Source organism: Heterodontus francisci, chromosome 6 (genome assembly GCF_036365525.1).
Source record: "Heterodontus francisci isolate sHetFra1 chromosome 6, sHetFra1.hap1, whole genome shotgun sequence".
NCBI classification, from domain to species: Eukaryota; Metazoa; Chordata; class Chondrichthyes; order Heterodontiformes; family Heterodontidae; genus Heterodontus; species Heterodontus francisci.
In genome coordinates, this window is record NC_090376.1 from 85,055,717 (window position 1) to 85,082,194 (window position 26,478).

Genomic DNA, 26,478 nt, shown 5'->3' on the forward strand with positions numbered 1-26,478 from the left:
TCCATTATTTATTTTGCCCCATAATCTTGGGTATCGGTCAGTCTCTATTCCATCAATGTTGGGAAAATTGATTGTAGTGATGGTAAGCAACTATACTTGCTAGCCATGTTTCAGTGATTTAAGAAGCATCAGAAAATAATGTGAATTACTGCAGGTGATGACTGTCTAGATTGTGTTTCCATTATTGTAGTTTTATCAGTTTTCCGAATGCATGTAAAATGCTGCACCGTCTTTCCTATGTTGGTTCTTGCCATGACTGTGCCTGTAGACCTCAAAATTGGCAATGTGTCAGTATTTTCTTCTAAAAATATTAACACTGTTAGTATTTGGATTCCCCCCCCTCATTTTCTTATTTAATGACAAGCAAAAATGAATTTAGACTTTATTATTACTGGGGCTGAATTTTGCCAGCCCTCCGAAGTTGAGGGTCTTGGCGGGGGTGCCCGGGAAATTCTTCTGGGGGAGGCCCGCCTTGACCCCTAACACTGAGAAGGCCCTGCTGCATTTTACCGGCGGTGGCGAGGCCTCAGTGTGAGCCCCCTGGCCAATCGGCGTCGAGGCCTTCATCTGCATATTCTAATCATATTACAAGTAATGAATAAAGACTTACCTGGTAGCGACAGCCGACCCCCGCCTATATTCCGGCCACTGGCCGGAACTCCCGCGCCTTCGGATCTCCATACGAAGGTCTGAGGTGTGACACTGGTGAGGAGGGGGGAGGAATGAAATTTGCAGGGCTGGGGTGGGGGTGGGGTAGCGGGGAAAACCAAGCCATTTGGTTGTAGGGATAGTTGGAAGGGGTTGAGGGTCAAAGGTGTTGAGGTTAGGGGGTCAAAGTTCAGCATAATAAAAAGTGGTTTACTGGGGGGATAGGTCATTTCATTTATTGAGAATTCAGTCGGGGGGTGGGAGAGGGGATGCAAAGTTTAAATAAAATTTTATTTTTAATATTCGTGCAGTGGGACCTTGAAAATTTTAATTTACCTGAAGCGCGGTGCCTGCGCGGTAACATGGGAGGCTGTTGACGGGGATGGAGCGGCCACCCCCTATACGTCATTCAGGGGTGGCCGTTCCGCCCCCTCCATTTAAATGAGCCCCCAAGCAAAACATTGCGGGGGTCTCAGTGGCGCACATGTCGCGCATATGCCGCGCCTTCTACAAAGCTCACCATCAAGAACAGCGGCGAGCTTATAAAATTTAGGCCTGTATCTCTGGTGGAAATAGACTATGAGCTGGATTTTATGGGCCCATTGTCGGGAGCAGTGGCGGGTGAAAAAAATGGTAGCCCGCCGCCAAGTGGGAGATCGCGGTGGTACATTTAAATACCACAGTTGGCCCGCCCCCTCCCTCAATCACATGGAGGGGGCAGGCTCTCTGACACCAGCAATGGCGACAGCTGCCTGTGTGCAGACGTTGGCACCATTATTAAAGGGTAGCCAGCCCTTACAGATAATTTAAATTTTTAAAGGAAACCACCCCCCACCCCACCATTGTTCAAATCAATATCCTAATGCCCCTTTCCCACCCCCCAATAACAGTAAAATTAAGTATCTGCTGTTTCCCTCCACAAAACACTTACCTTATAAATATGACCTCCCCACCCCCACAAGACTGTGCAAAGTTCACAGTTCATCCCTTCCCACCATCCCCTACACTAATGACACGAGTTTGATCCTGTTCCCCAGCTCACGCTGAAAATCTCATGTTTCCCCCCTTCCCCACCAGTGTGGCGCCTACTTTCCCCAGACGGGAAAGTGAAGGCACAGGAGTGCCGCTTTGAAGATCGTGGCAGGCCCGTAAGATGGCAGGTAAGTGTATTTTAATTTATTCATTTAATTCATTTACATATGCTAATCTGGGTCCTGTCGTCCAGCGGCAGGTGGACGCTGGGGGGTCGTCACGGAGCCTCGCCGCTGCCGGAGCGATCTGCCAGAGCAATCTTCCAACCACCGCCACCCCCACCCCCCCCAAGCCACGGAGCCCGACGACGAGGACCCTGTAAAATCCCGGCCTGTATGTGTGCGATATCACACCTTCCTTCATTACTTGCTTCATTATTTCATTTAATTATTTGGTACCGTCCTAGCATCAGCGTTTATACAAAAAAATGAAAAGAAAGAAGTTACATTTGAAACGCACCGTCCATGACCTCCATGTCTCAAATCACTTTACAGCCAATTAAGTATTCTTGAAGTGTAGCCACTGTGGATTATTTAATTTTCTGAAGACTTTTCCCCAAGAGGATGTAATCAAATTATGACTCTTCAGCAAAGGGAATAATTTCAATGCCATTGTTAATGCAAAGAAGAGTTAGAATTAAAGTAAAATGTTCCCCTTCTCTTCAACAATGCACTTCATCTCCAACTTCAGAAGTGAACTCTTACTATATCAGTGCGTTTTTACTCTTATTTCCATCTAGTGATCTCTGAAATCGCAGATTTGGTGTCAATGAGATCACAATTGTTATGCTCTGTATGATTTCATTCCACATAGGACTCTTACAGCCAACAAGAGAGAGATTAGACTTTCATCCCATGAGATTGGGCTGAATTCAAATTGAGCCCCTGAAGTGACAGACCAATGACCAAACAAACTGCACCACCCAATCCCCCTGCTTTAATAATAATGGTCTTACCCAACTGTCTTTTATTTCACCCATGGACCACTGATTCATATAAATTGATGTTTTTTAACACTATAAATTTAAAACTCCTCAAGTTTATTGATGTCAGTAACTTAAAAATTTCTTATGGCTGCTCTGTGGTATGATCTTTCAGATGTTGAAGACATGCACTTTTAACATTGTGGTTAGTGTAATTTTCCCACAATAAGACCAGCAAGGATCCTAACGTGTATTCTGTCGAGAGACTAGTTTAAGATTCCATGACGGTGAAAAAAGTAACTGCTTGGGGAGTAACATTTATCAAGTGTGTTTCCATTTTAAAAAAATCAAACTATAGAAAAATATTTCAGCAATCTGGGCTGTGTAATGAATTTGGATCAAAATGTTGAATCGCCCTATCAGATGTAACTTCACTCCAATTGTTGATGGATAATGGGAGTCATTCTAGTAACAAATAAATATCTCCCACATCCAATGTGTTTAATCAGGAAGAAGAGGAAGTATTTGCTAATTTTACTCCCTCAAATAGATAATAGTCTGGACTTTGTAGTCAGCAGCAAAGGAATTCACCATTCACTTTCATGACAGCTGGCCATAGGCTTTTCACGGGCTCTTGAGTGGCTACTTGCTGTCATCAGACATCTTATTCAGCATGGTGCTGTCTCCTGGAGATCTGTGGCATCTGTGAACAGGACAAGCAACAGCGTGGCTTTTCAACTAGTCACGTTTTATGAATCCTCACTGAGACATGCAGAGTCAAACCAGGAAGTATAAATTGATTTAATTAATTTACAGAAAATGAATTAAAGAGGAGGAAAGAAAAATGGGATTAAGTGAGAGAGCTAAACGAGACAGAAAGAAAAAGTAAAAAGAAATGTAATTATTTTTAAAAAAGATCTCCAACACTAATTAACTTCTGAAGGAATGAGAATCCACATTTGCAAAATAAAATTTTCTGTGCCAGACAGGTGGTTTGGCACAAATTAAGACATATTAAAAGTTCACTTACACTTGAATACACTAGCTGTAACTTTTTGTGCCATGTTTCTTGGGTGACTATTGTGTAAGTATTACAGCTTCATGCCCTTCCATGTATTTCAGTGCCAAGTCTATCGGTGAGATACTGTTATAGTATAGCCCATGGAGGAGCAGGGTAACTCGACCAGTAACTTTCAGATTTCTGCATTTAACTGTGCATGTGCATACTTTGGAAGTTATTGTTGAATTTACTCCATGATAATGGTGAGCGCTGTTAGCCTCATCATTATTCTCAGCACAAAACCCAGGCCATTTGTTTTCGTGAAGTCAGTGTTGTAATTCACTTGTAGACTTGTCAGTTATTAATGCTAGTCATTTGTAGATTGAACCCCATCAGACCTGAACTTATTTGAATGGATTATAAAGTATTATATTCTGTTAACAAATGTTTACATTAAAATTGAAAGTGGACAAATTTGTGTGATGGGATTTCAGTGTACAATCATTAATGCTGTAAGATAGATTACGACTAAACAATGTCAAACTTCACAATTTTTAAAATATAATTTTTGTTTTCTTCCTATAAACCTTGCGTTATGCATCTACAGCAACCAGAAGGATAGTCTGGAAACTCACTCTGTATAAATAGTGTGTGAGATGATCATAAGATAAATGGTTCTCTGTTTTTTCTTCAAAGTGCCTGGTCCAGTGCTTGAACCTTTTCAACTGTGGCAGAATTAATTGTGTGCCATCATGAGCAAATTTGCTGTTACCAGTGTAAGCAGATGGTACAGCTGTCCCCTTCTCTCCCCTATAAATTAGTACAAGCATTAGATCATGCTGACCTTGGCTCTATTGACCTGGACTTTGCTTTGGTAATGAAGGCAAAACTGTCAGCATTTGCTGTCATTACTCCACTGAAACTCACAGCAACTTCTGGAGTCCACACATGCACAAAATAATGTGGAAATCCAGAAGTTACTGTTGGTAATTCTACTCTTCTCCAGAAGGTGCGCTGTTGAGGCCCCCCCCCACCCCAGATTGCAAGCAATTGAATTATTGAATTAATGAGAACTTCTGCTCAGTGCTGCTAGTCTTGCTGTAAATATCCTTGAAAAAAATTACACCTTTTTAATTTAGGCGTAACTTTATTTAATTACATACTAGCTTTATAGTTACAGCTGAACACCTTCAGTGGCTCTAAAAATCTAATTTTATATTTGCAGACTGTGAAATTTCTTCATAATGATAAAATAAAAATGCACATTTTTTTCTATTTTTAGAAGTTTACATTTATATTAACTTCTATGTTAATCCAATGATCATTTATTCGCTGTCTGAAAATTTAAATTAAAAGTGAAGGATATTAAGTGTTTACAACTTCAAGATTTGCTGGGTGTGAATACTTCAATGTGATTGGCGCCTTACCTGCTTGTTGGCATTACTGCTGCTATACGTCAAGACATATTGCTGCACAATACATTCTTTGAGATAGTCGGCTGCAGGCCTATCTCTAGGCTTCAGTTAGAGTCATTGTATAATCAGCCACTCGGAGGTGTGCATGGAGGGTCTATAGTGAGTAGTCATTTAAGGCCTGGTATTTTCCTGGAAAGTTGCAGTAAGAGTGTCATTGTACTGTTTTTACCACGGAAATTCATGTATAACAGATTCTACATGATGTTATGCCAAGATGTCACGATGTGAAAATTGCCTCAATTGCTTGTGCTCTTGGGCTGTTGCTCTGCACCTCAATGCAAAAGATCATCTCACTATAGTTTCCTGAATTTATGCAAAAAATGGATCTGTGTGCTCTTGCACCAAAAATTTTAGGCACAGTACCACACAAAGTCAACTGGTTTTGGTGTAACTGCAATTCTTGGAGTTTGCTGACATTTTTTTTTAAATACTTACTAAGATTTGTACTATATTTAACCAAAGTGCTGTCAGTCTTGGGGCTATTTTTCAGACCCTCCCCTATGTCATGCATTCAGGAGGACTAAACAGCTGGAATGGCCTTTACACTGGGTATACCCCTACACTGCATAATAATGGCTGAGAAAGAGGAACAGTAGAGACAAGAAGCTGTGAGAGTGAGGTGCCATAGCAGAAGACGAAAGTCCCTATTTCCCCTACCTGAACTTGTTTATGCTGTTTTTCTACCTTCTGACATAGGTAAATGAGGTGTGCAGAAAATCACAACAAAAGGTTTTGGCATAGAAACCAACTTTGTTGTAAATGCAGTCCAGGAAATTCAGGTATTATTTTTGTCTTTTACTTTTCCGTCCCTCCCTGTGTAGGAGTGCTTGGCTTCCACTCGATAACTTCACATGGCAACACAGTGAAATCAGGAGCTCCTGTGAAAGCAATGTCTCAGCAAAGACAGACTTACTACTTTGTGGTGTGGGAACAGAGGTTGTCCATAATTTGAAAAGCTGCATGCAAAGTTAAGAATCCTGCTATAGCACTCCCAATGGCTTAGTTAAAAGAACAGCAGGTAAATGAGCTGTGCAGAACAGATGAACTCATCAAATAAAAACAGAAAGTGCTTGAAATACTCAGCAGGTCAGGCAGCATCTGTGGAAAGAAAAACAGAGGTAGTGTTTCAGGTCTGCGGGAAAGTGAAGGCGAGTGAGCGCTGGCTGCTGCTCGGAAGATCCCGGGCAGCAGGTCAGATCGGTGCGAGTTTTATTAAAATTTATTCAGGAACTTCATTTGCATATGTAAAGCCTGGTCCTGTCGCCCAGCGGTGGGGGGACTGCCACGGAGCCTTGCCCCTGCCCTAAAGATGGGTCCCGGCACGCCCGGCGTTGGACTCCATGGTGGGCTGCTGGCGGTACATTCTTCTGGCCTCCCTCGCCACAGATCCCAACATCGGGACCTCAACAAAATTCAGCCCCTGGGTCTCAATAGGTAGATAACAGGGCTGCTAATTATCTTTGATTTGTGAACTGGAAAATAAAACTTTTGGATGAAAACAGTTCACCTGGTAATAATCTCAGGAGATGTGAAGGACTGTGTGATAGATTATGACCATCTTTATGCTGATATTGTCTTAGTGTGGTTTTAAAATTGGTAGAGATTGTGGTGTTGTAATTCTATCACCAGTAACCTGTCTCTCGATGCATAAATCAACAAGCGCATGGGAAAGGCTTCCACTGCTATGTCCAGACTGGCCAAGAGAGTGTGGGAAAATGGCGCACTGACACGGAACACAAAAGTCCGAGTGTATCAGGCCTGTGTCCTCAGTACCTGGCTCTATGGCAGCGAGGCCTGGACAACGTATGTCAGCCAAGAGCGACGTCTCAATTCATTCCATTTTCGCTGCCTCCGGAGAATACTTGGCATCAGGTGGCAGGACCGTATCTCCAACACAGAAGTCCTCGAGGCGGCCAACATCCCCAGCTTGTACACACTACTGAGTCAGCGGCGCTTGAGATGGCTTGGCCATGTGAGCCGCATGGAAGATGGCAGGATCCCCAAAGACACATTCTACAGCGAGCTCGCCACTGGTATCAGACCCACTGGCCGTCCATGTCTCCGCTTTAAAGACGTCTGCAAACGCAACATGAAATCCTGTGACATTGTTCACAAGTCATGGGAGTCAGTTGCCAGCGTTCGCCAGAGTTGGCGGGCAGCCATAAAGACGGGGCTAAAATGTGGCGAGTCGAAGAGACTTAGTAGTTGGCAGGAAAAAAGACAGAGGCGCAAGGGGAGAGCCAACTGTGCAACAGCCCCGACAAACAAATTTCTCTGCAGCACCTGTGGAAGAGCCTGTCACTATAGAATTGGCCTTTATAGCCACTCCAGGCGCTGCTTCACAAACCACTGACCACCTCCAGGCGCGTATCCATTGTCTCTCGAGATAAGGAGGCCAAAGAAGAATTCTGAATGAGGTTCTATTGATAGTTTTTGCGATTTTAGTTTCTCAGCATTCAGAGGCACATAAATGCTACTTGGAGCTGCTTAGTGGAAACATTTGGGCAAGGAATTATTTGAAACCTTTTGCTTGTCACATATTGTCGCATTAAGAGGCATCACCAGTATATGAATAATTAATTTCTGTACAAGTAGAAGTTCAGATTGTCAGGTTTCTAACTGGGCATGTGGCAGTGTTTCATGCTATTTCTAGACAGCTAATGCATATGTTGAAACATTTTTCTGTGATGAACTTAGACATAAGTTTAAGCTATTGAAAGTCTAAGTATATTTAATCGTCCAGCATCCTAACTGGTGGGCATTTGTTTTGGTACCATTAAACCTGTCAGCAAAGAGGTGGGGGAAACTCCCAAGAATGTTTCTCATTAAATTTATTTATCTGATTTTTGAAGCTAAGTTATTTCTCTTCCAATAAATTAATATGTTATTGCTGATTTTATCTATTTGATAACAATTGCTGCATAAAGCAGAATTTTGATACAATACAGCAAGCTGGTGTAGCAGCACAATTATTTGTATTTTAAAAAATTTCCATATTTGCATTTATAGTTTGCCTAGTACTTAGTGCAGAACTTCTGTTGCATGATGCATAGTTTGCTTACATTAGAAAGTTTAAATAAGGTCCATTTAAGAAGCTGTGTGCTCAATGATTTTTAGATACAAATACAAATAACTGGGTTGTTGCACCAGCTTGCTGTATTGCATCAGTTATAATAAATTAATTTATTTGAAAAGAAATGGTTTCCTACATTCCAGCAGTAAAGCACTGTAAAGTGCTTTGGGATGCCCTGAGGTTATGAAAGGCAGTATATAAATCCAAGTCAGGTCAGTCATGTCAGTCCAGTCCTCCCTTTATCCCCCCATCCCTTCCTCCCTCTCCCTCTCCCTTCCATTTCTCCCTTTTCCTCTCCCTCTCCCCTCTCTTCTTCCCGGTCCCTTCTCCCTTTCCTTCTTTCCTTTCTTTCCCCTTCCTCCCTCAACTTAGACAAATCATATTTTGTGCAAAGCAAAAGCGGATAGTAATGGAACAGTGAGGACAGAGAGGTTAGAGTGGAAATGGGATGGCGAGTTAAAGCAGAAAGCATTCAGAAGCTCAGGGTTACACTTGCAAACTGAACTTAGGTGTTCAACACAGCAATCACTCAATCTGGATTTGGTCTCCCCAGTGTAAAGGAAACTGCATCGTGAACAGCGAATACAGTATATTAAATTGAAAGCAGTACAATAAATCGCTGTTTCACCCTGGAAGGAGTGTGTAGGACCCTGATTGTTTTGGAAGGGAAGAAGTGAATGGGCAGTTGTCGCATTGCCTGTCCTTGAATGGGCCGGTGCCAGGGCACGGGGAGCAGGTGATGGAAGAATGCACCAGGGTGTTAGGGAGGGAATCTGTTGTTTATGGTCAGCTTGGAGTCTGATCTAGAGGTACTGGCCTTGGAGTATCCTTTACTAACTAGGCATATCTGAAGCACATTCTTTTGTTATAGTCTCTGATGTGATTCCAAGGTGTACACTGGTTCAAATGACAGGTTACTGCAAGACTGAAAACATGTTCTGAGAGATGGTAGCATTTTTCAACCAGGAAAAATACTCTCCCTCGTCTCTCAGTGTTCTTTATAAAAATACAGCAGTGTATTAATAAAGCCTACTTCCATTTGCCCTTCTTGTTACTAATTGACAAAATATGTATTATAATAACTGGAGGGGGCCGTAGTATTTATGCTACCTTTCTTCTGATCACGCAGCAAGCATTGCTTTTCCAGTCACTCTCTGTGAAATAGTACATATACTACCATCTACAACAAAGTCTAGCCTGCTGTTTTGCCAACCAAATTTTAAAATTATGAAATAAATGTTTTTACTTTGTGATTTTATACATGGCTTTTCTCATTTCAATCAGAACTGAACTGTGTGGAGAAATTGAAGTGTACTAAAATTTCTAATGACAATATAACGATATGTAGGAAAGCAAGTTGTGAGGAGGACACAAAGAGTCTGCAAAGGGATATAGATAGGTTAAGTGAGTGGGCAAAAATTTGGCAGATGGAGTATAATGTGGGGAAATGTGAGGTGGTCCACTTTGGTGGGAAGAATGGAAAAGTGTAATAATATTTAAATGAGAGACTGCAGAATGCTGCAGTACAAAGGGATCTGGGTGTTCTGGTGCATGATCACAAAATGTTAGCATGCAGGTACAGTATGTAATGAAGAAGGCAAATGGAATGTTGCCCTGGATTGCAAGAGGGATGAAGGATAAAAGTAGGGAAGTCTTGCTACAACTATACAGGGCGTTGGTGAAACCACACCTAGAGTACTGCATACAGTTTTGGTCTCCTTATTTAAGGAGGGATATACTTGCATTGGAGGCAGTTCAGAGAAGGTTCGCTAGGTTGATTCTTGGGATGAAGGGGTTGTCTTATGAGGAAAGGTTGGGCAGGTTGGGCCTTTTCTTATTGGAGTTTAGAAAAATGAGAGGTGATCTTATTGAAGCATATAAGATTCTGAGGGGCTTGACAAGGTCGATGGTGAGAGGATGTTTCCTCTCGTGGGGGAATCTAGAACAAGGGGACACAGTTTCAGAATAAGGGGTCTCCCATTTTAGACGGAGATGAGGAGGAATTTCTTCTCTCAAAGGTTCATTAATTCTCTACCCCAGAGAGCAGTGGCGGCTGGGTCATTGAATATATTCAAGGCTGAGCAGGGCAGATTTTGGATCTACAAGTAAGTAAGGAGTTAATGGCAGCAGGTAGGAAAGTGGAGAAAGTGCCAGCACGCGTAGAGCTGAATCTTCCCTTGATCTTCATCTGTGAAGAACTAGCCATCACATCATCACAGGAACAAAGAGGCCCGGGACTGTATGCACACAAGTCTTGGAAGGCAGCAGGACTAGTTGAGATGGCTGTCAAAAGGGATCCTCAGCGTATCATAGAGTTAAAAAAGGTAAACTTTTATAAAACACTGGTTAGGCTTCAGCTAGACTATTGCATCCAATTCCAGGCGCCACATGTTAGGAAGAATATCAAGGTCTTGGAGTGGGTGCAGAGGAGATTCACTGCCAGGGATGAAATACTTCAGTTTTGTGGCGAGACGAGAGAAAATGAGGTTGTTTTCCTTAGAGCAGAGAATGTTCAGGGGAGATTTGATGGAAGGATGGGTGACCAGAGGAGACAGATTTAAGGTAGTCAAACCTGAGGTGACGTGAGGAAAAAATATTTCCTGGAGTTTTTTATGATCTGCAATGCACAACCTGAAAAGATGGTAGAAGCATTTGTAACAATAACTTTAAAAAGGAAATTGGATAGATACTTAAATGGAAAAATTTGCTGGGCTGTGCAGAAATAGCTGGAGAATGGACTAATTGGATGGACTCTTTCAAAGCATCTGCATATGCAAGATGGGTTGAATGGTCTCCTTCTGTGCTACATCATTCTTTGATTCTATGATCTAATTTTTGTTGAAGGATAAAATTGAAATTTAAAAAATGAGATGAAAATGTTTGATAAATGTTGAAAGTGAGTGATACAGAGTGAGTGAGACAGAGCTAAGTGATTCTTACAACCAACAGATCAGATCAAGCTCTGCAGTCCTGCCACATCCAGTCATGAATGGTGGTGGACAATTAAACAACTAATAGGACAAGGAGGCTGCATGAACATCCCCTTCCTCATTGGTGGCTGAGCTCAGTACAGGAGTGTAAAATACAAGGCTGAAGCATTTTCAACCTTAGATGTGCTGAGTGAATGATTCATCTCAGCCTGCTCCTGAGATCGCCACCATCAGAGAGGCCAGTCTTCAGTTAATTCGATTCATGCCACGTAATATCAAGAAACAGCTGAGCGCAGTGGATGCAGCAAAGGCTGTGGGCCCTGATGGCATCCTGGCTCCAGTGCTGAAAACTTGTGCTCCAGAACTAGCCATGCCTCCAGCCAAGCTGTTCCAGTACAGCTACAACACTGACATCAACCAGATTAAGGTAAAAAATTGCCTAGGCATGTCCTGTCCACAAAACCAGGACAAATCCAATCCAGCCAATTACTGCTCCATTAGTCTACTCTCAATCATCGGCAAAGTGATTGAAAGTGTCATCAACAGCAGTACTTATCAATAACCTGCTCACTGATGCAAAGTTTGTGTTCCAAGAGGATTACCTGGCTCCAGACCGTGTTACAGCCTTGGTTCAAATGTGGACAAGAGTGCTGAATGCTGGAGGTGAAGTGAGAATGACTGTCCTTGACATCAAGGCAGCATTTGACCGAGTGCAGCGTCAAGGAGCCCTACTAAATTTGAAGTCAATGGGAATCGGGGTGTGGAGGGGCAGGGGGATAACTCTCTATAGGCTGGAGTCTTACCAAGCAGAAAGGAAGATGGTGTGGAAGCCAAGCATCTCAGTCCCAGGACATCACTGTAGGAGTTCCTCAGGGCAGTGTCCCAGGCCCAACCATCTTCAGCTGCTTCAGCAATGACCTTTCCCCCCGCCATCATAAGACAGATATTTGTTCGCCTAACGTCATTTTAGATTATGTTGATTCCCCAGGGGCAGACAACATTGCCAGCCACTACCTGCACATCCTGCACAGCATTCTTCAATTATATAAATGGCACTGTCAGCCCTGGGGAATTGGTGTAAGTCTGCATAGTGTTGCTTGATATGGCGCTACACCTATAAATTTTTCCCCTTCGACTTGGGCAAGTAACATTTGTGCTACACAAGGGCCAGTTGATGACCATCTCCAACCACTACCTCTTGACATTCAACAGCATTACCATTGCTGAATCCCTCACCAACAACATCTTGGGGGTCACCCTTGACCAGCAACCTAACTGAATGGGCTACATAAATACTGTAGCTACAACAGCAGTTCAGAGACTGGGTATTCTGCAGCCAGTACCTCACCACCTGACTCCCTAATGTCTTTCCACCCGCTACAAGGCAGAACTCAGGAGTTTGATGGAATACTGTCCACTTGCCTGGATGAGGGCCACTCCAACTAAATACCTGCTACCCGACCCGAACCCGAAGGGACCTGGCAACGTGTCAGGTTGGGGTAGGGTTGGACCCATCTTCCGAAGCCGGCTTTCGGACTCGGGTCAGGTCGGGCTGAGTCCAGTTAGAGTCGGGTCGGGTCGGGCCGGACACACACGGTAAATTCTCCGCTGTTAAGTATTAAAAATAATAAACTTACCTGAGCTGGGAGTCTGGGATGAAACTAAGTCTATGCAGTGAACGAGTGATGTCACTATGACATCATCGCGTATGCGCTGCAGCTTCTTGCAGGTTCGGTGTCAAGAAGGTAAGTAAAGGGATGGTCGGGTCGGGCTTGGGGCAAAATTGGAGGGACTCTGGCCGGGTCAGGCTTGAGTCCATTGTGGTTCAGTCGCGTTCAGGTCAGATTCTTTTTCCCGACCTAAAGCAGGCCTCTAACTCCAACAATATTCAAGAAGCTCAACGCCATCCAGGACGAAACAGTCTGCTTGATTGACACCCCATCCACCTCCTTAAACAGTCACTTGATCCACCACCGGCACACCGTGGCTGCCGTGTGTGTCGCCTACAGGGTGCTATGTGGCAACTCGCCAAGACTTCTTTGAAAACATCTCCCAAATCTGTGACCTCTACCAGCTAGAAGTACATGGCAGCAAGTCCATGGGAACACCCCCACCTGCATGTTCCTCTCCAAGTCATGCCATCCCTTTGGAAATATATTGGCCTTTCTTCATCGTTGCTGGTCCAAAATCCTGGAACTCCATACCCAATCATACCATTTGTGCATCCACACCACACGGACTGCAATGGTTCAAGAACGTGGCTCACCACCTACTCATGGGCAATTAGGGTTGGGTAATAAATGCTGGCCTTGTCAGTGATGCCCACATCCCATGAACGGATGAAAAAAAAAGCATTCTGCTATTGCAAGCGAGAATGTTTGAAGCAATTAAACTGGCAGTTGTCTGTCTTGGCAGTTAGTAATTGTGATCAAGCCAGAGTTGTGCATTACACCTAATCTTTACTTCATTAGAAACTGAATTATTTTGAGCTCTGTTCTGACTCATTAATTGAGAAGTTAAATGCAGTATTTCCGATCCATTTCAAAAAGTTTGTTGCATTAATTTTGATGTGAACGTTCTGTCTACAAATTTTAAAAATGTACTAATTTTGCCCAAAGCAAAAACAAAAATTAATTCTTTGCATACAGCAGCATCTGCAAAGTTTCATGAGATGAAGTATCTTTGGGAGTAGTAAATTCGATGTGTAAAAACTACAGTCCTGCCCATTAGGGACATTGTAGGTTGTAAAGCAGGTGACATTGTTGCAGTGCTCCGAAGCCTAAAAGCAGAGGAAACACTAAACAGTGAGGTCTGCTTCAAACATACAGCTTTTAGAATTTGGCTGAAAATCAATTAAGTAAATAAGTAAGCAGTAGCTGTTGGCAGTCTGCATTATTTGACTGTGAACTTCCAATTTTGAGAATTATGTTTGTAGAAGTTTTGCTTCAATTTCACATTAGGGTATTAGAAAACAGCTCCCAGGTTAAAATTAGGATGTTAAATAAATGAACTTAGAAAAAGCATAGCACAATTAAAATGAAAGCTTTTAACGTTCAGTCAAAATTCATTTTGTTTATTCTCTTCCCCTCCATTCAATTCATCATTCTGTAGTTGAGAGGCTGGAAATCCTGTTCCAGTTGTTTGATAATGCCAGTTTGTCACTGGTTAAGACAATGCACAAGTGGTTAAGGATGACTTATACATTTCTCTCACTGTGCACCCACCCCCATTGAGGTTTGCCTGATTTCTCCTGCTGCTTTAATAGCTAGACTGTGATCAGAGAATCTGGACATGAACTCTGCATTAATTTACTATGCTAGTGCAAGCACACATCCTTCCCTTTTTAAAAATCTAAGCCCACCCCTCAACCTGTTTTCTACCTTCCTGATTAAGAGGAATCACAACCTTATTCTCTGGCCTCTGCTACTCCTGCTCTTGAACCTGCTGTTGGGAAATGTTTGAGAGTACCACAAGTTGACCAACTCTAATTTTAAAACTTCTTCCCAAACATAGTATTTGACTTTGGAATGGTCCTGGCTGAAATTGGAATTGGAAACGTAACATGAAGAATTATAGAGGACACTAGGATTCTTCTATAATTTATGACCAAACAACTGAAGAATGTACAGTGCTGATGTATGGATTGCTCAGAAGCAAGACATAGCATAGATTGATTCTTCTCTCCAGTTTTGATGTTTAAAATATATCCTCCCTACCTACAGATAAACAACTGGTCTCCACAATGCCATTGAAATTAGGTGTTCAGAAACAGAGGTAAAGGATCTACTCTGAACGTTTAGTGGCTTAGTTCTTTGGAAATTCACTACTGCTATTTTTTAATTACCTTTGAATTGCATAGCAATAGCTACAACCTGTAAGGGACAGATAGAAAAAAACCATGGACATGAAAGACAGGACACTGAAGGATCAGTCCAGCAAGTGGAAAAAAAAATTGGGAATGAGAGTGGACAACATACTTATTGAAGGAAAGAATTTTGAGGAAATTGGGAAAATATTAATTCGGGTGCAAAATGAGATTTTAGAATGGCAGGAGGGTGGGGTGGAGGAAAGAGAGAGATGCAGGGCTCACCAGGTCACGAGAACTATCACGTGTAGTCTTGGAGGAGCTTCAAAGGTGAATTGTGAAAGTTGAGACTAGCACAATTCTCCCATCCCATTCCTTTAGCTTAGTAATTAAAAACGGGAGACTGTATGTGAATACATTTGGTTGGAGATAACTAGGCATAACATATAATTCAACCTAATTAAGCAACCTTCCATAGTCACTTACCATGCTGAATGAGATGAGATTTCTGTCTGTCTCCAGAGTGTTGCAAAGCAATAGTGTACTGCAGTCAGCTGGAGATCCATTCTAGAGTCTGCCAGAGTTTTATAGGCACACTTAAGATGAAATGAAGTGGGTTGGATGCATTAGAAATGCATTTGATTTTCTTAAGTGTCGTAGCTTAACATGACTAGACTAATGGATAGGTTCAGAAGATAGTGAGAGAGCTGATCATTGCATCTTTTCCTATATTTTTGGTTCATCTGTAACCTCAGGCCATCAATGATGCAACTGCATTGTTATGCAATAAGTATGATGGAGAATTTTCCATTGTGTCTCTCACAAGTTAGTTGAAAGTCTAGTTACTATAGACAGAACAGCCCCAAGTTCTTCATCTGAAATTTCAATTAAGGTTAGCTACTGAAATCACTCAAACAGGACAAGTTTACCATGTCCACGGAAATCAGTATAGGTTAGAGCTGTATGCTTAATCTCCTCAAATGAACCTAGCTTGAAATTAACACATCTTCCACTGCTGAACCAACTGTTTTAAGAATTTAGCCTAAACACAGACATGCAAAGTAAATGTAAGGCTTTCAGCACGGGAACAAAATAGCAGTTTTGAAGATATCTTAATAGTCAATACCTTTTGAAGAAAATATTTTCTTTATGGAAAAAGAATTTGATTGTTACTCTCAGCAAAGTTGCAAATCACAGCAACAATGCAAATCTATTAACACTGAAAAGGGATTCAATTTTAATTTGCTGAAACCAGCATTAATGGGGCAGTAATAACTCCACAATGAGGTTGCTAGACTTAATACCCGGTTAATGCAGACAGCTGACCCAATGTCACTTTCACAGAGGTCTACCGCCAACCAAATTGCCTAACTGTTGTAGGCATTAAACACTTTTAAATATGCAAATTAGGGTACTATAATCTCCACAGATCCACAATTGTCAGTTTAGGATATAACTGGTCAGTGTGTGTGTTCTCCGAGCAGTTTAATGTAGATAAAGCCAAAGAGGCCCTGAAAAGGTACGTTTTAAGTTATTTTTGCAGGGCTGGGAGTAGCTGGAGTGCTCCTCTTCCCCCCACAGGAACAATTTGGCCTGCTGCTGCCCTGAATTCGTCTCCCTCTGCAATGGCACAACCCCACCCCCTCAAACTCATCAGAGGCTGCCCAATATATGGTCGCTCATCATGTGGAGCTACACTGGGGCTCCCAAAGTGTAAGTGGAAATGGAATAGAATGGTGGCCTATTTGCTTTCCACCCGGGGGATGAGACTGCACATTTGATATCACCAATAGGTGTGCATCCATTTTAAAGTTCTAGTTCAAAAAAGAGTGCTGCTATGCAGCACAAAAATAATTGGGAAGCACCAACCACCATGATTAATTGAACATTGCAATAGCATTATATCATCTATTTATGCCTTGTGTTCCATATGAACTATAGAGTATAAAAAATCTGTTCTAAAAATGTGCGACTGGGAAATATGGACAGGGAACATTTTGAAATTAATGAACACTGGAGAATGTTACATTTTTAAGAAGAGTGAGTGTGCCCGAGAGGAAAGGAGATGAAACATCCATCTGTTCATGCCTTAACAAGCCATCCTAAATGTGAGGGCATAGTTAGCACAATATAAATAATAAAAGAAAATCAGTCGGAAAAATAACACACACCCCCTCCAGAAAAAAAACCAGTCCCGTCCAGTAGAATCAGAAAGATTCCTGAATCACGTGGGATAAAGGCTTTCCCAAGATCACAGAACTTATGAAAGAAAATTGAAGGTTGGTACAGTTTCTCCAAAACTCATAGCTGTAAGTGTTTTTTTTAAGCAGTTGGGACTAGCGGCCATGCTTTGTTGTCACAATAGGAGCAAACCTAATGGCTGTTATTTATGTGCAAACGGTACATCAACTTCAGACGAGGGCAGATACAAACTTAATCACAGAAATCTAAAAATTTCTGCCAGAGATGTGTTTTTGTACCATTAGCTTTGTGAAAAGCTGTCTGCATCACTATTGAATACCATGAACTTGCTATATTTCTGGTAGAGATGAACTAAACTTACAACAGAAAGTTAAATCTTGTTCATTCCATACAGGAATTTTATGCCCCCCAAAAGAGCAAGCTGGTGGCGGGGTGGGGTGGCATGTAAAAGGGAGTGGGAGACGTGGGGGCCCTTCCCAACCCGCTCCTGCCTCCACCGCCTATTTACGTGGACAGTGGTAGTGAGAAACAGCCTGCCCGCAGCAGGCTAATCAAGGCCCTTAAGTGGCCAATTCATGGCCACTGCCCGTCGCCACGGGAATTTTATGGTTGGCTGGCAGGCGGCTGAGGCTTCAGAAAAGCTGCCTGATAAAAGGAGGCAGCCTCCTGGTGCCCAATGGGGGGGCCTTCCTGATCGGGCACCCGGTGCCCCTTGGAGGGCCTCCCCCAAAGCCCCAACCGGCCCCAATGACCAAAACTGCTGGGACTAAGAGCTGTCAGCCCACTGATTGGCTGGCAGCTCCATAGGTGGAACTTCCTGCCTGAATGAGGTGGAAGTCCCACCCAAGACCAATTAAGGGCATAAAATCTGGTCTGGATCCCCAGGCCCGGCAGAGGCGGGATCACCACTGACTTTTCGGCTGCCCCTCGCCCACCATAAATTCCAGCCCTCAGGCTAAGTAGCCTTTTAATGATGTGATCAGTGTCAGTTACTGCCCTCAACCTCTTTGACAATGAAAATTCACTATTTACTTATTACTTTACTTATTAACTAAGTGTGGCATCTCATTCCTACAGTTTTGAATTGTTAGAGATTTTTAATTTAAATATTACTTTTCCTTTCTGCCTCCTTTGTCTCTGTTATGCCAATCTTGCTTTCTCACTTTATTTGACATTGAATTCACCAACTCTAATTTACACTTTCTTCTCAATTCTTGTGTTAATTCCGTAACCTTTTAATCTGATTGGTTAAGGAAATGCATAGTTACTTGCCCTGTTTACTCAGTCCCTGTTCCCCTCTGTGTGTACCCGTAGCATCATAACATCAGCAACTTGTCACAGAAAAACTGAAAAAACCTAAACGTGTAAGGACATGCAGGTAGATTTACTCCTCCAGCAAATTATGGCCCATTATCTGGGCTGAATTGTAACGGCCCCTCGATGCCACGGGTCGCGGTGCGAGGGCTGGTAAAATTCTGCGGGGAGAGGCCCGCCTCGACCCTTGATGTCGAGAAGGGCCTGCCGCATATTTCCGGTGGCGGAGTTCCTTGGTGCGGCCCTCCCGCTGCCTGGCGGTGGACCTTTCATCTGCATATTCAAATGAATGTTAATGAGTTGAGAATAAACCGACCTGCAGGCGGCAGCCATCTCATGCCGATTTTATGGCCGCCGTATGTCCTTCACGCGCCTTCGGACCATACGGAGTTCCGAGGCGATAACCTGGCGGGAATAAGATTTTCAAGGCATGAGGGGTGAGAGAGCGGGGAAATCACTTTTTATTGGATGTGGGGATGGTGGGAGGGGGGTTGAAGGCCAGATGTTAAGAGGTTAGGGGGGGAAGTACGGGTTGGTAATAAACATTCTCTTTATGCTAATGCTCCATAAAACAAACATTGGGGGGGATGGGAAAGGGCCTCCAGTATTTATTTAACTTTTAATAAGTAATGCTTTACAATATCACTTTAAAAATTAAAATTTCTCCTAAGGGTTCCAGCCCTTTAAAAATGGTGCATGCGCCTGCACGTTGACGTCGGATGCATAATATCGCGGGGGCTCCTCGGCTGCCGAGTTGAAAGGGCAACGCGCTAATAAAATGCAGGCCTCTTAGTACTTTGCACAGATAAAATGTGATCAAGGTGAATTAATTAGAAACCAGTTTGCTATTTTTCCCAATTACTCAGAACTTTAATGGCTAACCTTGTGCATTATGGTACCTCATTGCATAGCTCATTAAATTTCCTCTCTTATTATTTGTATTTAATCTCTTATTTGTATTTAATATCTTTATCACTATTCTGTTTTATTATTTATATTGTACCTGTCATCATTTCTATGGCTGGATCATCCTGTATCAAATTTGTTGAACTTAATTTTTGGAATTTTAGTTTAAAGCCATTGTCATCTACTGCGGGTATCCCTCCCTTTATGGGAGATATTTAGGGTTCACTATATATAGATGGTTTGCAAGCATTTTTGTAAAAATGTTGAGCATCACAGCTAGAGTATTAGGTTAATGGGCAATTATATACGGTACTTGCCTTTTTTCAAAATAAGAAAGATTGAGGGAGCTCTCCAAGCATCTGAATTGAAACTAATTTTAATAATTTTGTAAAACAGTTTACGAAGTAGGAGGGGGGGTGCAATTTTGGTATGATCTTTTTGTAAAAACCAGTGGGAAAGGCATCTGGGCCTGGAGCAGAAAAAGCCTGAAGAGAGCTTGGAACAACATTTCTTGTTGATAACATATCCAAAGCCATACAGTCCATTTCATTTAGAGGAAGAGTGGAAAGAATTCCCTAATAGCTTCCAGGAATGTATTTTCCTTTGACTTAAAAAGCCTACAGTGAAGAGGCCAAATTGTTTGGTCCCCAAGTGCTACCTCTGGAAATCATTGAATCAGGATTTTTCGGCTTTATTGCTATAGGGGTTCCATCTATACATACAGTTTTTCTAAATAATGTGACAAAATATTTTTAAAAATCAGATTCATGTTCCTCTTAAATTAAAAAGCTTCTTGAATTATGTTTTTCATCCTGTGTTTTGTTTTCCAGATCATTTACCATTCAGCATTCCAGTCTTTCTGAGAGAAAGGCCAACTTGAACATACTCATGATGGTCATCAAATCTTAATTTGTGCTGGTAGGTGTAAATAAAACAGAGTACATTGGGCAGCGATTTATTTCTTCCCTTCTGTCTTGTCTTCAGTGTTTTAGGTGTTACATTTAATTGGCTAGCTGTAAAATAACGAGTGGTAGTCAGGTTGGAGTGGTTGAGAGTACTGGGCTTAAACTACGACCTATTTGATCAGGAGGCAAATGCTACAAAACTACTGCATATCGTACCATGCTGCCAAACCTCTATATGGCTTGAAACTACTCATTATTGACCGCTCATTATTTGTTAGCGTGGAAGTTTTTTCGAGGCACTCTGTCAAGATGATTTTTCCTACTTTTGTTAAAAGGGCAGTAATTTATTAGGAGAGCTGCTCCAGTGCATAAACAGAGGGCTGTGGTACTAAAAACTGATTGAAGAGATGAACATGTAAGTTATGCAGCTGGTAGTGTTTGAGATTAGAAGTGAAACTACTTTGAAGCCTCAGATTTCAGGCAGCCATCATGGTAGTTATTAGCTCATAGTCAGGAGAAACTGATGACAAATTGCTTTTGCAGTGCTGATGGTCCTCGCTTTAGGAACAAAAGAACAAAATTGATATTTGATGTCTTAGGACTGGATTAATCTCATCCTGATCATAGCCAAGACTTCTGTATGTTCAGAAACTCTGTTGTTGTATCAGCCAGGCAGTGTTGTGTAAAATTACATTTTTATGGCAACACTAATGTTACAGACTTTAGAAAAAGCCCTCTACTTTGATGACTGACAGCAGAAAAGAATAGAGAGCATGGGCACAGTGAGGTGCTGTCATTTTGCTGATTGCAGTACAATGCCATACTGCACAATTGCGATCCACGATTACCAGTTGGAAATAAGATAGAGGGGCAATTTCAATCAGTAATTTCTTGACTCACTAACCACCACATACAAATACTATAAAGTGAGAATTAGTGCAACATTTTCTTTTAATAAAATCTAATAAATTGTTGAGAATAAGTTGAGGTCAAGGACCACTTCAGTGGAAATTTAACTTTGTAGGCGAATCAGAGTTCTGAGGAACCTTATTGACTTGCTGGTGGAAAGAAAATGCTTGTTTAGATTTAAGCAAACTGGATAGTCCAGGTGGTATGAAATGATTTTCTGTATAGACCACTATTTTTCTGTTTTTGCTTAGTAACCATTTGTTTTATTAATTCTATTAATTTCTCAATCACTTGGTTAAGAATTAAAAAAGATTTGTGGAATTGTAAGCTGCATAGTATTGCTATAGTTATAGGTCGTATAAGAGTTCGACTATATAGAGGGAAGAAGTAGCATGTACTTCAAATTTTCTATGCAAGATTAGTTTAAAAGGGAATTCAGTAGGGTGTAGTGTGTGTGAAGTCTGAGAATGATTTCAGCATTGTAGTGCTCCATGCAGCACGTGACATTTGGACTGATTATGTTGTACTGTGCCTCTGAAAGGCCCATACTGGAACCTTGAAGAAATATTCCTGCAAAGTTATTAATCCAGTGGGTATTATATAGCTATAATATTTACATTTTTCCCTATTTTCATGTAAGTTGCAGAGCAGTTGTGTTTTATATGATTACATTTCAAATCATTTGACACAATAGTACTTTTGGTTCAAATCACATGTTTCAGTTGCGAGAGCCTAATGCCCATGGATGTCAATCATGAGACCGGACAGCAGCAACAAAGAAAACAAAAGCATATTGAGAAACAGAATAAAGCATGTCCTCTCTCAAGAACTGCAATGTGTGTGTCTGTATATGTTTATACATGAACCAGTGCAGGGTTGGACAATACTTCAATGATGTAAAATGGGTTGGGGTTCACTTGACGATCCAACTCTTAAACTTCACTGTTGTGCATTAAGGCTGCATTTGAACTCCCTGATGTGGTGCTGCCTTATGACACACTCCAGTACATTACTATCCTAACTTGAGGTGGAGATTGAACCTTTGGTATTAAACATTCCTTTTAGAATACCTACTAATTAACAACTTTTAATTTAGTTCTTGTCTTTCTTTTCAATTCATCTGTCTGTGTATTTATTTTCCAGTTAAGTCTTCCATGTGCATTCTAAGATTAATACAGCTCTAAATTGTTTCTGAAGATAAATCAAAAACAAAACCTTAACAATTGGAACACAAAAATATAGTTTTCTGCATATAAAGTTGAATCTACAGTGCATTGATAGAAATTAAAAAAGAAAACCGATAATGTTATTGATGGCCATCTAGGTAGGAATCTACTAATGGACAGTTCTAGTCATCTTTTATTAATGACACATGCATTGACACTCAGATTCGTACACATTTCTGAAGAGCATCCCTTTATAGATTCATACATGGCTTTAAGAATTCATTTCAAAATATCTTATTAAGTCACTGACATTGAGAATTTAAAATATATTGATCTACAATCTGGTGCACTTCATGTGACATTCTTCAATCATGCTTTTATTATTAAATTATTTCCATTACACTGTATGTCATGCATGATGTTTTTCTGTCATGTTTGAACATGCTAGACTGGATTTTGTACAGCCTGCGGGGTCCCGATGCTGGGCACAAAAGGCGAGGGGAACCCTGCCTCAGCCCTTTGGAGGACCCCTTGGCTGTAATTTAACAGCACTCGGGCAGTTAACTGCCCGGCACCAGGGTCCCTGTACTTTGAAGGACAGGGTTCCCGCCTCCAAGAGCTGGCAGCCAGTCAGAGGGCCAGCAGCTCAGCAGTCTGAACAGCGCAACCAGGAGTGGTGGCCATTGCTGGAACTGCAACAGCCACTTGAAGGGAAACAGCCATGGAGGCGGACGCGCCGGGGCTACTCAGGCAGGCCCCGGCAATAGGGGCTGGTGGGTTACTGAGGTAAAGAGGTGGGTGATGCCACAGGGGTAGCCTTTGCCAGCGGCGGATTCCCCCCGCCACCGCCAAAGCCCATATGAAGGCTGTCTTGAGTCACCGGGTGGCTTCCTCACGTGGCGGACGCACCCCTCCTGCCCCCACCAATGGTAAAACGTATGCAGCAGTGGGAAGAGCCCATTAATTGGCTACTTAAGGGCCACAATTGGCCTCTGGGTGGGAAGGCCGTCCTTGGTCCTGAAATAAATTTGAAGGTGTTGGGAAGGTGACGGGCACTCCATCCCTGCTTTCATTTCTCGACCCTAGGGGTCTTATAAAATTCAGCCTGCTATTTCTAACTTTTTTTTATCTTTTTAAAAATTTTGTTTAGAGATACAGCACTGAAACAGGTCCACTGAGTCTGTGCCGACCAACAACCACCCATTTATACTAACCCAGCAGTAATCCCATATTTCTTATCACCTACCTACACTAGGGGCAATTTATAATGGCCAATTTACCTATCAACCTGCAAGTCTTTGGCTGTGGGAGGAAACCGGAGCACCCGACGAAAATCCACACTGTCACAAGGAGAACTTGCAAACTCCACGCAGGAAGTACCCAGAATCGAACCTGGATCCCTGGAGCTGTGAGGCTGCAGTGCTAACCACTGCGCCACGGTGCCACCCTTTATTTCTTAGCATTAAATCTGGCTTATTCTTGTCATTTTATTCACTCCAAGTATGATTCATTTGGCTGCCATTGGTTGTATTGTTCTGAAAAGTTCCACATGCCTGAAGCCTGTGCAGATTGGGCCTCTTGCTCAAGGCAAGCTCTTGTTAGCTTTCCCTGCTCTTGATCCTGACCACTGACCTCTCCAATCCTACTCCACCAATTAGTGCCCTATCCTTGTGCCAGCCTCACCTTTGCTTTATTTACTTTAAAATTGTAGCTACCTTAGAATGAATTCCAGGTACTTTCTTGGATGAGAGTTTTAATGAGCTTCCATTGAGAATTAATCAAATCCTCACTTCCTTGAAGGAAAAGTGGTATTTTATATGATTATTTTGCAATCAGTCACAAAGGTGCAGGTGGTGTTTGCAGTCGGTATGCCAACTAATGATGGGTGCTCCAGCATCTATTAATTAACTGCTAAATGCAGGTAGTCCTGTGTTCTATAATAGCGAAGCAAATGGAGATGCAGCGTGACCTGTGATGCAGGATTGGTGTCAGACACTATTGTTGCTTGGACAGCTAATTCAGTCAAAGATAGTCATTCTCAAAAGTCGTATGTATACATAAAAGAAAGAGCACCCATAAAATCAAAGGATCCTCATGTGGTCTTCTAAACTTCACCTTGCATTTATAAGGACTGTTGACTTGCAATTCTGTGAGTAATCATCTCTTGCACTTTACCTTAAAAAGACTGCTACCAGGTATATGCTGAAAAAAGACTGTAAGAAACAGCTTTCTGCAAAGGATATCTTAATCCTGTATGGATTAATTTCAGTTCCACTGTGCAAGTATTGTGCTGTTTAGTGACCTGCTCTGTCTCTTTGCTTCAGTGTATTTTATCTGTAACTAAATATGAAAAGATATTTTGAATTGTAAGCTGTCTGTGAGCATGTTACTTTTCTGTCTTCTAAGATGACTCCAGAATATAGTGGGTAATCTATGTGATGTGCTTCAACATGCTTTGGGTTCATTGTTATACCACAGCTTGTGTTTCTTTTAACAGCATTTCCTTCAAGCTGGACTGTCTTTGTTTTTCACTTATGTTTAGCTTCAAACAGTGCATTGGAACACAGATACGCCATTCAGCCTCTCGAGCCTGTTTCGCCATTCAAATCGATCATGGCTGATTTACATCTTAATTCCATCTATCTGTCATCATAGAATCATAGGATGATTGCAGCACAGAAGGACGCCCTTCAGCCTGTCATGTCCATGTCCGTTCTGTGCAAGAGCTACTCAGCTAGTCCCACTGCCTTGCTCTTTTTCCATAGCCCTGCAACTTTTTTCTCTTCAGGTAATTATCCAATTCCCTTTTGAAATCCATGATTGAGCGTGCCTCCACAATGTTATCAGGCAGTGCATTCCAGATCATAACCTGTGTGAAAATGTTTTTCCTCATGTAGCCATTGCTTCTTTTGCCAGTCACCTTAAATTGGTGCCCTCTGGTTCTCGATCCTTCTGACAACGGGAACAGTTTCTCCCTATGTACTCTCTCCAGCCTCTTCATGATTTTGAACACCTCTATGAAGTCTCCTGTCAACTTACCCTTCCCTGAAGAGAACAATCTTAGCTTCTCCAATATGTCCTCATAACTGAAGACTCTCATCCCCTGAACCACTCTCACAAATCTTTTCTGTACCCTCTCGAATGCCTTCACATCTTTCCAAAAGTATGGTGCCCAGAATTGGACACAATACTCTAGTTGAGGCTGAACCAGTGTTTTATAAAGGTTCACCATAACTTCCTTGCTTTTAAATAGAGGCTCTATGTCTCTATTTATAAAGCCTAGGATTCTGTATGCCTTATTAACTGCCTTCTCAACCTGCCCTGCCACCTTCAAATATTTGTATACTTTTAGCCCTCGGTCACACTGCTCCTGCACCTCCTTTCGAATTGTATCCTTAATTTTTTATTGCCTTTCTTCGTTCCTCCTACCAAAATGTATCACTTCATACTTCTCTGCATTAAATTTCATCTGTCACATGTCCCCCTATCGCATCAGTCTGTCTATGTCTTTTTGAAGTCTATCACTATCCTCCTCACAATACACAATACTTCTAAATTTAGTGTCATCTGCAAATTTTGAAATTATGTCCTGCACATACAAGTTTAGGTCATTAATATAGATCAAGAAAAGCATTGGTCCTAATACTGACCCCTGGGGAACCCCACTACATACCTTCCTCCAGTCGGTTAAATAACCACTAATCTGTTTCCTGTTGTTCAGCTGACTTCGTAACCATGCTGCCTCTATCCCTTTTATTCCATGGGCTACAACTTTGCTGAAATTTTATTATCAAATGCCTTTTGGAAGTCATGTACACCATATCAACTGCATTACCGTCCTCAACCCTCTCTGTTACGTCATTGAAAAACTCAAGCAAGTTAGTTAAACACAATTATCCCTTAACAAATCTGTGCTTGCTTTCCTTAATTAATCCACATTTATCCAACTGACTGTTAATTTTGTACTGGATTATGGTTTCTAAAAGGCTTTCCCACCACTGAGGTTAAACAGGCTGGCCTGTAGTTGCTGGTTTATCCTTATACTCTTCCTTGAACAATGGTGTAACATTTGCAATTTTCCAGTTCTCTGACACCAGCCTGTATCTAAAGAAGATTGGAAGATTATGAACAGTATGTTCACAATTTCTACCTTTAGTTCCCTCAATATCATCGGATGCATCTCATCCGGTC

At 41.9% G+C, this 26,478-nt stretch overlaps 1 protein-coding gene across 4 annotated transcripts in view; it reads left to right on the plus strand.

Moving 5' to 3' along the window:
- The first annotated feature begins 20,177 nt into the window (after positions 1 to 20,177).
- The window catches only part of fat3a (FAT atypical cadherin 3a), an 874,448-nt gene continuing 868,147 nt past the window's right edge, over positions 20,178 to 26,478 (plus strand). For 3 of the 4 annotated variants that reach the window (XM_068033985.1, XM_068033988.1, XM_068033989.1), the window contains exon 1: positions 20,178 to 20,225. The gene's annotated coding sequence lies outside the window, so the exon portion shown is untranslated. The remainder of the gene's footprint in view (positions 20,226 to 26,478) is intronic. The other variant, XM_068033986.1, reaches the window with a different exon arrangement.